The 14,973-nt window shown below is 41.4% G+C and overlaps 1 protein-coding gene across 3 annotated transcripts in view; it reads left to right on the top strand.

Annotated features, from left to right (window-relative positions):
- kdm6ba (lysine (K)-specific demethylase 6B, a) overlaps nt 1-14,973 on the top strand; it is an 80,896-nt gene that overhangs the window by 534 nt on the left and 65,389 nt on the right. For 2 of the 3 annotated variants that reach the window (XM_028428855.1, XM_028428859.1), the window contains exons 2-3: nt 1,839-1,980; nt 2,207-2,247. The gene's annotated coding sequence lies outside the window, so the exon portion shown is untranslated. Of the gene's footprint in view, nt 1-1,666; nt 1,755-1,838; nt 1,981-2,206; nt 2,248-14,973 lie in introns of all 3 variants that reach the window. The other variant, XM_028428856.1, reaches the window with a different exon arrangement.

Below are 14,973 nucleotides of genomic sequence, written 5' to 3'. Positions count from 1 at the left end.
CATGTGAGCCTGCGTGTTACCTAATTCTAACAGAGAGCACCAATGGGACTCCATTGAAAACAACCTGAACTACTGTATCCTCTTCCTGTAATGAATCTGAAAGGACACGACACATTGCAGCTAACTATAGCCACCGCAGCAGCATATAAACTCGGAGTAATGTGTTACATAATTCTTTAGCACTTAGCATGAATATATCTCCCTATCACAAATTCATACTGAAACTGAAGTTGGTGATGTCATGTTTTCTCCGGGAGAGAAGGAATAGTTTACGGGAAGACAGGTCTGGAGTTTGGTGATGTCGCAATCGCCGTGTGCAGATCACGGTGTATAAACACATGTTAAAAGCGATAGATCGCCTCCGTGGGTGTGATACGCAACGTGACTCTGGGTGTTTTTTTTTAGCTCGTTTAGAAAAAATGGTCTCCGTGCGCGTTTGTCTGAATGAAATGCATACTGACTCCTGCTGAAGGAAGGAGTGTCGCATTTTCTTTCTGAAATGTCATGTGGTGAAGTTGTGGCGGGTTCTCTACTATTTCCAGGAAGAGCGTTTGAATTTTCTTCCTTTGGATTTTTTTCTGTCTCCACCCCTCTTCTTGCTGTTCCTGTAGCGCTTCCGGTCTCTTGCCGCTGGGTGGTGCCCTATGACAGCAGATTAAACTGGACCCCAACACACTACACCTGCGTGGAATTAAATGTTTTTAGAGAGTCTGGCAAGGTCATCCATCTTTCTTTTTGCCATCTAGTCCGCGTAGATATGGGTGGCGGGTGGCGCGCTATTGTTGTGAACGCGCACATACCCGTCGGTCACCTGTATCAGCATGTCCACATTATCAGTGTTATTCCTTATTATGTACCAGTTAAAGTTATGTTGATGCGCACCCACACTAAAAGCGGCGACCTAGATTTTTTTTGCTACGTCGTTAATTTTGATGTCCCACAATGCAATGCGCGCCTAGGAGCTACTCACACCTGCGATTAATTAATTGTTCGAAGATAAACAAATAAAATAAGCTACATAATGCATTGATATTTAACTTTATTCTAACAAATACGTTTACTGTAGTGTTTCTGTGTAGTTTGTCGCAGCGTGTCATGTTTGTTATCGATTAAAAAACGTTTTTAGGTGCAAAACAACACCTCCCGAACCACTTCAGTTTCCACAGAACCGCTTCAGTTTCAGGTAAATTTGTCATTCTGGTCTACAGCAAACTATTATATTCATGTTTGTGCTTATTTAAAGTCACAGTGACCCACACGTAGCTAAAATATACAGTATGTAAAACCAATTTTAATTTTAATTCGCTGTGTTGTTTATTAAAATGTTCCCTGTGTCTGTAAATTGTTGGCAACAGAGTTAGAGTAGAATTTGCGCATGCGCATAGAATCTTTTGGCCACAACGTGAACCCTGAACCCTAGATTTTTTTGTCACCCATTTTCTGATGTTCTACAATCTCTCACAATGTCAACTTCATGTCTAATTATACCTTTTTCAGCCGTGCATACTGTCTGTTAGTTGCTTGTTAACTTTTTAACTGTTCAGGTCTGTGTGATACAAATAGATTAAAATTGTGTTGTATGCACTTTGTGAAATGAATGCATCATGCCAGCTCTGAGGTAGTTGTACCAATGCAAGCTGTTGCAAGTGTGCGTTTGGACCAATAGATGGCGACACTCTCACACTCCAGTCTGTGATTCAGGAGGGGCTGTCATTCTCTCAGACAAAAAGTGAAGAGCCGCCTTATTATGAGATGTATGTGGTACTCTGTAAGTGTCCACTAGTTAACTGCTTTTCCCCCTAACCATTAAAGATCATTTCTATCTTTTCTGTTCACAGAGGACACAGAGGAACATGGCTAAAACAGGTTGTGTTGTGTTTGAGGAGCCGCCAACACCTCACTGAAGTGAAATAACTTGCTTCCTATGGACCAACAAATTGACAGCAGACACTGCAGAGCGAGAGAATGAGAAAAGTAATGGTAAGGTGACCATGTCCATCTAATATGTGCTTGCATAATGTGCAATCATTTTATGCAGATATATGTTGTAGTGAGATTAATCTTAGTAGTTTCCTAACACCTTCTATTTATATGTTTCTTTTTAAAGAATCTTGTTAGTGCAAACTATTTATTTTTTTAGCAAATATTTAGTTAAATTGTGTTGTTTACATACTGACAATATTTTTTTACATTATTATTCTTGCAGGGTAACCATCTCCATCTGGTTGCAGTCACCCACCTGTTCAGGTAAGACTTTGACCTCTTATATCGCATCAACCCCCCCACACCAAGCCTGTTTGACTTTTGACTATCACATTCGTGTCTGGTTTTGCAAGAGTTAAATACTAAGTAGGTATATTTTGTAATGCTTTTTCCTTCGTTTCAATTGTAGCCATTAGAACCAAAATTCCAGTGGTTTCGCTCTGTATTGTTTTCATCCTTTCCGTCTGTATTCTGGGCTGCTTGTTTAAAAGTGTGTATTTGGGATACTATAACACACTATGTACCTTAAACTAGAATTGATGTGAATAATGTGTTTTTAAGCATAAAAGAAGTGGTCTTGGCTACATTTCCTGGCCCACACATTTTCTTTTGTTAGTTCTGGCAGACTGTTTGCCTGCTCATTCATTTTATTTCATGAAATGTTTCATATTTTTGATGGATGCCAAGTTGCCAGTCTGTTGTTTCAGTAACCTCTTCTCTCAGCCCAATGCTGTGCAGTGTATTATGTTCACGACTTATTGATGAATTGTTTTAAATGTTAAATTGTTCTTTTTGCACAATAGTTTTTTCTGTGTTGGTACGGGAGTTAAATCAGCACGGCTCATAAATATAGGCCAGAGCCCGACACCTATACACATATCTTTGCCTTACCTAACACCAGCTCTTTAATTTTCACACATACAGTCCTTAAACACTCTGACACACACCTCAAACACCCCCACACTCTCTTCTTACACACTGTTTTGATCCCCCTCTCAGGGACAAAGATCCAGGGTCCCACCAAGGCTCACACACCTGGGGTTTTTCATCACTTAGCCAGACGAGCTTTATTACACACATTTACAGCTGGCCATGAATCAGATTCATTACACACACCAGTGCACGGGCAATTGTGCTGAAGGGTAAGAAGACAGCCACCATTATCCTTATAGATGCATACACATGCACATATGTAGTGAGAGCAGTTTGGCTGCAAGCTTCTCATTTGTTGGGAGTGAGGAGAGAAATCATAGCAACTAAGTGTTTTTTAATGATACTTACGCAGTTGCATGATGCTTTCCTGGCTTGGTCAGGATTTGTTACCATGGTAGCCAAGCAAATGCAGAGAAGCATGCTGTATATAGGAGATGTGTGAAAACCAGTGTGAAAAGCCCTGTTTCATTCCTTTATTTAATCAAACAGGGACTGAAAATACACGTGATAATCCCAAAAGTAAAGGGGTCACCTGTACAAAAATCAGGAGTTGGATTTATTCCAACTCTACTAACATGTGACTAAAAATGTCATTTTAGAGCAGATCCCAGAGAATCATTTTTACAACAATGTGTAGAGTTGTAGTGTGATTGACCTATTCTTGTCTAATGTCTCAACAGCATGTCACAGACCTGATATAGAATTGCAGAGATATGCCACAGGGCTAGAACTGCATTATGTACCATAAACGTCTAATTCACAGCCTTTTTGGGTGAGTGTAGTTCTGGTATGATTCCAGAAAACCCACTCTAATAGCAATAGTAAATCTAAAGCTATGATGATGTCACCATACTTGACTTATAGAGCTTGGCAGCACCTTTTACACCAGGGGTTTGGTGTTGGCTGATTGTAAGTGAAACAATTCCATATGCTGCATCTGGGACCAGTTTCGTCAGATGGTTTATTTGGACAGGAATCTAGTTTAAGACATGGTAGATGAGTGGCATATGTTGAGCTGCAGCTTTGTGGAGCAGTAGGAGGCCACAAAAAAGCTGCAGTCCTGCAGGCATCGATGGAGGGAATAAGGTACAAATTTAATTGTAACAACATGGACAATAGCACACCCATGTCCAAAAATCATACAAAGTATATATTTGAGCTAATTAGGCTTTAAATATGGTCCTGAAACTATAACACGGTTAAGTTTCCATCTCTTATGCAAGCCAGTGACAGTTTTAGGTGTTCAGTGCAGAGTTTTGAACAGGACATCAACTGTTTCCCACTCTTGCTTTGTTTCCATCCTCCTCCTCCTGTTCTTTCTTTTAATCGCTATGAGCCATGTGCCATCCACATGTGCTACACACCCTGTGGAGGCAGCACAGAAAAGCATTTCTGCTTTCATAACACCTAGTGATCTTGTAAGAGTTGTAGCTTCAATCTGTTGCATCAGTGTAGATTTTTCATTCATTTTCAGCCTCCTTCTTTCTGCCAATGTTATCTAAAGAAATGACTAAAACCAAAGCTCAAAAGAAAGAATCTTTCTCAGACCCTGAGGCTGAAGGGTGTTGGATATAAAAGTGCAAGTGCTTTTGGTTCCAGAGCTGATTTGAAGGGAGAACATAGAGAAGAGAGGTGGTAGAGAGCTGAGTCAGGATGCCCGGGGGTTGGGAGGCAGGAAGCAGTGGGTGAGGAGTAGGACAGGAAGAAGAGGGAGGGGGAGAAACTCCTCTTCATGATCCTCCTCTTCTGCCTCCTACTCCTCCTCCTCCTCCTCTGTCATCATCAGTGGTGTCATTGAGAGAGGAGTGGCGTGGAGAGGAAAGGAAGAGCAGTGGAGCTGACATCATCCACTTCCTGGAGGTCTGTGAGGGCGTACTGCCACATTCACCACATTTAAGCTCTTAACAGTCACATTTATTCCATCAAAGTGCCATTAATGATTAAAACAAAGGAAAAATATGTATTAAAATAATGCTGACTGTGTGAAGATGAGCAGAAAGAAATGAAACATTTAAAGGTGTGATGAAACAAAAAGGTGCAAAGAAAGAGATCCCATTCTGCCTATTTGGTTATATAACTGTCACACAGATGGAGGGCACTGGGAATGTGTGTGATTAATTTCATGCGAGCTCGCTTTGTAGGTTGTGGTTGTGTGTGTACAGGGTGACAAGAGTGCTTGCTGAAGAAAATGTACAACATGCCTCCTGTCATTTTCTGTGCTGATTGTTTGGCCTACATTTCCCAACTGTCACAGGCCTCTTTTGGGTGTGTGCATCAGTTCATCCAGCAACGTGTTTAATAGCACAGCTATGTATACATTCAGATGTTGATGTGAGCACCTGTCTCTGAGGCCATGCTGTGGTTTTACAGGCAGTTAGAAGAGGTTAGGTCAGGGTGAGCGAGGGTGAGTGATAACCTAGTATAAAAGAAAAAGAAATTGGTTTTTATTTTACTCACAACTGTCACATTTCCACATTTCTGTGCAAATGTTTTTTTGTGTGTGTAAGCTCCCTGACGTGTACAGCCAGCAGCCAGCCAGCAGGCTCATTTGGGGCAATATATGGCTGAATATCACCTAAAGTGTTTTGTGTGTCCAATTTAGCAGTTCAATTATGAGGAAGTTAAATGCCAAGAAATGTTTTTTCAAGCCCACGTGCACACTGGGTGCTTCTTATTGTATCCCTTGTATTTCAAGTGTTTACTGCTACCACCAGTGTCTTCTAAGACTTTACAGACAAATTAGTTGCTTTGGGACTAGAGCAACTTTTTTGTAGCTCTTATTTCTGTGCCTGTGCCCAAAAGCAGCAAAAGCAACAACTATCTCGTTCTGTGTCTCATTTCAGATGCTTCTCTTTGTACACTATACACCAGCTACTTGCGCAGTGGTAGAATTTCAACAAGGCTTGTTTTCAGATGCAGCAAGTGCACCCACCAGAAAGCAGTTGATCTAGTTGATCTTTTAGCTTGTATTGTTGACATAGTTTTTTTGTATCGCACAGAAATAAGTGATATTGTTATACCAACCAGCTATACAGATGAAAGGAATAAGCAGAAATTAGTATTGCTGTTAAATCATGAGAACTTTATACAGAATATAGTGATGGACAGCTTCAACAGTCTTTTGTTTAATCTAATTCACTTTGAGGGACTAATGTAATAGCAGTGAGTGAACATCGTCTGTTGCTGCTGTATGAAAGTAAGTTTGTGAGAAAAAGCAAAAGATGTGAACACTGCCTGAAAAATAGAGACGTGGCTAAAACGCTTACACAGGCTTTAGTTGATGGTGAATGTGCATTCCTGTTGAAGAAAAAGTGTAAATCTCATGAAATCCTAGCTTTTCCCAACTCTCACAAACCAAATCCCTTTCTTGAGCAAATCTACCGCCATTCATCCTTCAAAGTGAAGACAAAAAAATCACCACAGCTACAAGCTGTCTTGTGTTGTGCTCACCCTCAGACCCTCCATTACCACCATCGCTCCCCACTTTTCTCCCCCCTAGCTCCTGTTCTGGCTTTCTGCCTCTCAGGTTTCTCCCCACCCCTACCCCTCTACACCCCCATGGCCCCCCTTTGACCCCCTGTTACCCCCACATCTACCCCCCCATCCTCCCTCTCCCCAGGGCAAGCCCACAGTCCTTTGTGCCTTCCTTCCCCTCCCTCCTCCTCCACCCTCTTGCCTTTGTGTGTAAGAGGCCAGCAAAGGGAGAGAGAAGAGGAGGGGAGAGACAGAGTGACAGAAGCGAGGATCGAGAGGGATGCTGTAGTTTAGATGTGAAACTAGAGCTTGAAGCCTTTTATTTTTTACATGCTCTTACTTGACGTGTTGATTTAAACATTTGAGAGGAAGTTAAGCTCTCAGCCAGCAGAAATGTTGTCTCTGTTCTTTTATTTTTATTTGATCAAGCTAGAATACTCTTTAAATATATAGAAAAATATATACAATCTACCATTTATTTAATTGAACAATTGCTATACATTGACCATCTATATGTGGAGCTGCCAGTCTGTTTGACTGATAAAAATGTGTCATGCGCACACAGGCTGCTCTCTTAAATCCCTTATTAAAATATACCTCTCCAGAAAATACAGCTATGGAAGGGGACTATATCTGCATGTTAGTGGAGGAAGTTTTCAAAGAGGGGTTTACATACCAGGTCTTAATCTGTTTGGTTATTGCTGCTGCACTAACCAATGTGTTTGTTAAAATTGCTTCCACCATTGTGGAACCCTGTAAAAATAAAGGAAAGTTCATACTGAAAGTTTCCATTTGGTTGGGTTAGGGTTAGGTCTGTATCCTCTGATGCATCAGATGGTTTGTGCTGCACACAACTATTTAAAGGCCACTATAGGAAACGGTTTGGACAGAACAGGTGCTTTCATAAGAATGTTAGGCAGGTGATGGGATTAAAAACACTGTCATAAGTGCACTTAACCCAATCAGAATAGGGTTCCTTAGAAGAGGAGCAATGGTGACAACACAAGAAAAAAAGAGTCTTGCTAATACCAAATTGCAGTGTTCACCAATGGTCAAGCATGCTTTAGGAGTTGTTTGTAAATAAAATAAAATAAAATAAAAAAGTAAATGCACATACACATGCCCAAATGATACACGCACGTTTAATTTACATAGCATTAGCATGTTTAACTTTAAAAAGACAGCATAGAAATGCACAAAATGTAGACACTGAAACACACAGAGCTGACTGACCTTGATGGATGGAGATGTAGTTTAATAATAGAGGAAGCCATATAGTAGGTCTAGTAGGTCCTAGTATGTCTCAATAGGTCTCAATAGGGGGCGGCGTAGAGCAGTACATTATTATAACAATACACACAGACAGTGTATTGCTACAGTATCCTTACATGCTTCACATTGTCTAATTCCTGTGTGGAGAAAACACATTTTAAATTTTTGTCATACTTGAAGATTCTAAGGATATGATTCAAAATATAAAATGTGTTAAGGCTTAATGTTGGTTTATTCAAGTTAAACAGTCAGAGTGGCCAGACACTAAAGGTCTCATTCACCTACTGACCCACCTAAATGGCTCGAAGAGGCAGCAGGTAGACAGCCCTGATAAACCTAGAAAGAGTGACATCTAAGCGGATGTGTGTCTGAAACTAATTATACTTGCGAGTGTGAATGTACACATGAATGCGTTAATAAACTTGTCTTAGGATGTGTACATGCATTATGCATTTACTGTCCAAAGACCGTCAGCACCACACATGCATTTTTAAAACTCAGGAAACGGAAAGGTAGGTCACAGTGGGTGCGTGTGTGTCAAATCCACTTGCTGAGAGTGCATGCTCAGTAGAGAAATATATTCCTGGAAAGCCAGCTGCCACTCCTGTTATCACAACTAACTCGATTAGAGGAGCTTCTGCCGCCAAGCCCTCTGCTCTGAGAGCTGCAGCATGCACACATAACATACACTCACAGAGTGGAGGACACTCACTCTGGATTTAATGAAATCAGCTAAAAAAAGCTCACACCACATTTTCTACTAATGCAACATATCAACCATTGCACTTAAGGCTTTTGCCAATAAAGCTCCATCAGTGACATGGATTATATTTGTATGTATATGGCTGCAGTCTTCAACAGTTAAATAGCAAATTATTTGGTCTTGTCCAACCAAGTTTTTATCATCGGCCAGGCACTGGTCTTACTTTCATTACACCACCAATTAAACGTTTTTTTGAATGGAAAACACCTTTGGTAGTAATTAAGTTAAAATTATTTAAGCTACAAGTGTTATTTTACAATTTGTTAATGTTAGTCAGGCTACCAAGTGTGTAGGCTAGTTTAGTCCATTATAGAGATGACATGCAATTTTTTTCGAGTTCCATCAATATGATCTTTATTTGACCACATTGCAGAAACTATAAAACCACATGCCTACCACATAGCTCTTTGAATTCATTGCACCCCTTTGTAACCTCTAAGGTAGCATCCTAATATGTACTTGCATTAACCACTATTAGGGAATAGCACTTGGCTACAGTTGTACCAATTAACCACAACAAAGCATAAATGTCAGTTAGGGAGTCACCCTTTAATGTGAGGTGCTGACCTTTCCTAGTGATCATGCTAATCAATGATCACTAAGATAAACACAAGCTACCATACGAGCCCATTATTGCCCCTCCCAAAGCCTTCCTATGGACGGTGGTTATAATTAGGCCCTGGGGTAATTGGCTGACTAATTGCTGTTGGTGGGATACATATATCGCCCACCGTCACACCCAAAGGGAAGCTCTGCTATTACTTTAAATTATCTGCTGTTAGGTTTGACAACTTACCCCATGCACTGTTTTTTTGAGCTGATGGGTGAGTTTTGTTTTGTGGGTAGTGAAGGGGATACTGGATATCAACCTCCTCTTCAGTGCGGTCACTGCAACAATGGCCCAGATGGATCGCTTCTGTCATTACACACATGCTCCCTAATACACTCGCACACAGACACACATACACATTGTGGGGTGAGCAGACACACTTCCCTTGTTGTCCTCTGTGCACTGCCTTTTTAGGCAGCAGACCCATTCATCATGTGTCTGTCTGTAGAGGAGCTGCTATTCATTGTCTCTCCTCCTGCTTATTCTCCAAGAGCCGGCCTGTCTCTTACTCTATCTTTCTACCTCTCTTACTACTTCACTCTGTCTTTCTGCCCCCCCCCCTCCATTGCTCTCCTCCTGTCTTTCTATCTTTGATACTCAACCTCCCTCTCTTACACCCTTTATATATCGTGCCTTACTCAGAGAACAAAGAGGACATAGCCGGTTACCTTGCCTGTGTCCCCCTGCCAACATGTGCGTTAAAAATGTATGAAGTGCGATTATAAGGACTTAGTTTTGCAAAGCGAATTGCGCCACTGACACCCAGATCACTTGAACAGTTAGTTGTGTTTTATGTGTATACAATACTAAAAAGCTAGCTCAAGTACCCATTAAGTAGTTTGCTGTAGCCTTGTTGTTGAACTTCTTTAAGGCTGGATCCATACTCCACAAGAACAGAGAACTCCCTTCCCCCTGCCGACGTTACGCCCACAAAATGACGTCATTTTTCTCTCGGACCGGCCCGTTGTGCAGCTCTCGTGGACACATGACCCGGGCAGAACTTTTTCTCTTGGTCGGAATATAGTGGGTGTGATGAATGTGGAGAAGGGCAAGAGCTTCTTCAGGTGCAGAACACACAGACAGAAGGAGGAAGTACCGACGATGGACAGTTTAGATGAGCAGCTTGCAAACAACTCCTGGTAGAAGAAACAGAGCGCACAGAGGAGAATGTCTGTCCAAAAGGTGGTGATAAAAATTAATCCCAGTATTGATCACGGCATTAGAGTGGCTCGACGCGCACATTAAACACCGGGAGACGGGATGTATTATTCCAGACAGTCATCCACACGTTCACAGAATTAAACTCACACAGACCAGAGGTCTGCTGTACAGTCAGCTACACTGATCTTCTATCTATTGTGATGCTATACGCCCTCTTCCCTGAGCATTATCAGCTCGTTAGGACAGGTAACCACACCTGTGCTGAAATTTGCAGTACAATTGCATTGTCAACCTTTTGTGTGTGACGTGCGCTGCAGTGGGCGGGCCGTATGCACACACACTTCTCGAGGAGTATGGTACCTCCGTGCCGAAACAAACTTATTTTTTTTAACTCTTACCACCCGAGGAGCAAGTTCTCTGTTCTTGTGGAGTATGGATCCAGCTTAAGGCGTGGTGTGGATACTTGTGGACCATGCAGCATCACTGGCACCATTCCTTGGGTGAATAATGGGAGTAGTGAATGCTTCTGTTGCTAATACAGTATCTTTGATCAATGTGGAGGTTTTATTGGCATGAAAAAGCTTGAGCAATCCAGCTGACACAAAGATTGTAAATGTGTGTCTATACCAGGTGTTATGGGATCGGCGCTCAGGGCTGCAAAAAACTTAAGGACTAGAGTTCACTAATAATGCAAAAAACCTTAACAATAATAATGTCTACTTACTTCATATCATGAACATATTTTATATATATACATTAGGGGTGGAACGGTTCACCAAATTTACAGTTCGGTTCGTATCACGGTTCTGAGGTCACGGTTTTCGGTTTGGTTCGGTTTACAATGTTGAGGTTTTTTCTACTTTTAACACTCTGGAAATACCAGATGAGCATAAAATATATAGCCTATTTTTCCAACATTCAACATATTTAGGAATCAGTTCAGTGTTTCCCCATCATTATATCAGGTCAAGTCAATATCATTTCTTTTTAATTTCTATATAGCACCAGATCATAACAGAAGCCATTTAAGATAACCTTTCCTATATAACAGGTCTACACCTTGTTCTTTTATTAAACAAACTAAACAGCATTTTTAGTTTGCTCATGTTATTTATCCTATTTGTACAACAGCATGTCATTTCTGTCTGCATGGTTGTGTGTTTACAATTCATCACTGCTGTCTGCGCAAAGAGGCACGATGTGCGTACACACACAGAGACACAGGCACACACCGTCGGACAGAGAACGTGTGTTAGTATGCTAGTTGGATAGTCTGAACTTTATGACTACGCTAGGTTAAGCTAACGTTACTGATGTCCGTGTTTTTATTTTATTTTTGCCATTGAAATATGCTATTTACATCCCGCTCTGTAAGCCATGACGGGACCAGCGGCAGCTTTGCGCACAATTGGACGCCGAGTGCCGTGGGTTTCTCTGCTCTGCCTGCAGCTGAACCTGCTGCGTGAAGCTACAGTGACTGACCGCTTGTGAATGCGTTGAGGCGGGGGAGCCTGACTGCAGAATGATTTCACGTCAGTCTCCAAAAGTCAACAGAGAGAGTCACTAATTGCTTTTCATTAAAAAAGGTTTGGAAAGCCGCCAAATGTAGCGAGAGACGCCAAGTTGCCAACACTTGTCTCCATGCTGTGGTAAAAATGCCTCCCTGCATTATTTGATGCGCATGTCCAGAACTGAACAGAACACGCGCCCTGAACGAAACACGTGTACCGAACGGTTCAGATTTTTTTCCTGAATTGTTCCACCCCTAATATACATATATATATAAATCCTACATGTCTCAGGTATCAAGTAGGCATGGGACGGTTCAGGAAAAAAACTAACTGAACCGTACACTTTTCATAGTCTCAGCTGCAGTCAGAGCAGAATGGAGACCCACACCACTCTGGTCCCGTCATGGCTTACAGAGCGGAATGTAAGTAGAGTATTTCAATGGCAAATGGCAATAGGAAAACAACAACAAAACAGTGGTAGTTTGAACACTTTAAATTATGAAAAATTATGCCGTGACCTGCATTTTTTTTAATGGGTAAGCCAATAGCTACTTTTCTTACTGAGGAGGCAACACTGAAGCATCGCTATGTAGCACTAACACAAGCAGTGACAGAATCGCAACACAATGTAATAACTGCTTCTTAAACATAGTAAATGTTGGACAATTAGGCTATATATTTTATGCTGTATTTCAGGTAGAGAAAGGTAGAAAAAACCTCAACAATGTAAACTGAACCAAAAACCGGGACCTCAGAACCCTCATACAAACCAAACCATGGATGTTGTCAAGTCACACTGTGGAAATCATAGTATGTCAATGAATTTGTGCCAATTGTGCTTTCAATGTCAAGAGAAACTTTCAATTGATTACTCTTCCTGATGATGTTGATTACAACGATCACAATTTTACTGTCTTACTATGGTACAGACCTAGAGAAAATAAAAGGAGATTCATCTCAAATGCCACTTTTGCATACGGAATATTTCGTCATAGCAAGTTCACTTTTAGAACCTCAGTATTTCTAATATCCTGGCTATGGCCATACCATCTACGTAGTGCTAAGACTTTCATTCTGCAGCTGGTGAACATTTTTGTAGAATGTGAGGAGAGCTTTGGATCATTCCTTCTAATATGTTTAGTATCTGCTGGTATTTGATGGTCACTGGATACCATATATCCTAAAAGAGGAGAAATGGCCACACAACATCAAAGATTCACCACAACACTTCAGTGGTTATAAGCTGCATTTTTCTATAGCTATCTTTCTGTCTATGTTCATTCCATCACACCTTTCTCTGAAATCTGTTGCCAAAATTTAGTCGAGTTTGACCAGTAGGTTCCCTCTGAGAGTCCCAGTAGCTCTTGGCAAACTGTACATCTTTCAGTTTTGACAGCAGAAGCTTTTTTTTCTGGGAAGTCTTTTAAAGTCTGATAATGGAGTTTCAGTGCAGTTCTCCAGCTGTGATCCTTCTAAATACTTTTGCCAGTTGAACCTTTAGGTTCCAGCACAGTACTACATTGTCTTTCTTGGGGATTCACATCATCTACTGGAAAACCCAAAACTCTGACTTAATATTGGCAGCCAATGTTAAGTCCGACCATGACTGTTTTGTAAACAAACTTAGTGAAGTAATCCGTTTAATCCATGGCATTATTTACATATCATAATCATAACACTTTCACTATTTCCATTGTGTCAATATGGCTGCAGGATTTATATTGCCTGCTACTTAATACCGGAGCATCTTGAAGTTGAAATTTCTTTTCAGCATGACAGCAATAAATAAAACTGCTGTAGCATTTACAGAGTAGTTTTTTAATGGATGGAGATGGAGAAATTATGTGTTTCTTCTCATTGTGAATGTCCTTGGTTATCTGTGTTTTTGTGTGCTTCATTATTTGCAACACTAAGGCACATGTAATTACACATTTACTTAGGGTTAGCCAAGTGAGCTTGTGTGCAGCATGGGGTTTTTGTTTATATCTGTGGTGCCCACAGACTAATGCTTTTTGTTGCCTGAGCTCATCAAAGGTTAAACAACTTTACACTGCATGTACAGTATAGTGCGTATGTGTGTGTACAGAGGCCACATTCAGGGCCAAGAACAGGGTTGTGTTACCATGGTGAAAATGAAATCCAAAATGCAGAGTTGCAAGGAAACCCCTGATTGGCTGAGGAGCCATGCATGGGATTGTGATGCATGCTGTCAGCTGGCCAATGGGACACAGGCTGAGCCAGGGCTGTTGCTAAGGGGAGTAGCTTGGAACAGAGTCAGCTGGGTTTTCTCTGCTCTCTCTCCTCTCCCTCTCTACATTTCCCAGTCAGTTTCTCACTCGCTCACTCTCTCCTGCTGCTCGCTCTGCCTTTGCCCTCATTGACTCCTTCTCCCCCTCCTTCCTGTCTCCCCATTGCTCTCTCCCAGCATTTTTTTTGCACTTCTACACGTGCAAAAGAGGAAAGAGCACATGTCAAAAAATTCACTGAATATTTTATGCAGCTTGTTGTTTGGGGCTGACGCTATATCCATAGAAACCCTACACATGCAGTGATGTGTGTGTTTAAATCTACGCGTGGAAGTTTGTATGTCTGTTTATTTTATTGTGTGTGTTTTTTGAGTCGGCGCATCTGCCTGGGCCTTTGTTTACATGTGATTGTGTGTGTTTTTTCTTGTGGATGATATCTTACTAGTCTTTTCAGCATATGAGGCACTACTTCTATATGCTTTTATGTGCACTTATCATGTTGAGGACCTCTCAGGGGACTTAAGGCTTACCAGCTAAACTGGGGTGTGTTTGAACATGAGCCAGGTACCATTCGTTGCACACCTGCTGTCGCACCCTCTGCACCACCACATCTCCTCCACCCTGTCAGTATCGCCATACTGAACTGATGGCTCACATAATAGATACATCCTTTGTAAGTCTTCCATTAAAATGTAGCTTCCAGTATAAAAGGTGGCCAGTCTCAAGCAGTGTGATGACATGCCAATGATATGTTCCAGCTCACTTCTCCGTGCATGGCTCCATATGCTTCAGTGGTTGCCATGCCAACTCTTGTACAGCCAAAGTGTAAGTTAATGGTCTTTGTTGATGTCTGGGGTTTTTATAGCATTTTCATAGCATTTCATGCAGCCTGTACAACAGTGGCTTTGACACACACATCTCGAGGTTTGTTAGAAGTGCGGTTTAATATTGGATTAAGGCTACAGTTTTGTTAGATCGGTTGTAAATGAAAATGACCATCGATGGTGGCCCTGGAATTTG

Source organism: Parambassis ranga, chromosome 18 (genome assembly GCF_900634625.1).
Source record: "Parambassis ranga chromosome 18, fParRan2.1, whole genome shotgun sequence".
NCBI lineage: Eukaryota > Metazoa > Chordata > Actinopteri > Ambassidae > Parambassis > Parambassis ranga.
The sequence above is the reverse complement of the archived record's forward strand: the minus strand, read 5'-3'. Positions and strand labels throughout refer to the sequence as shown.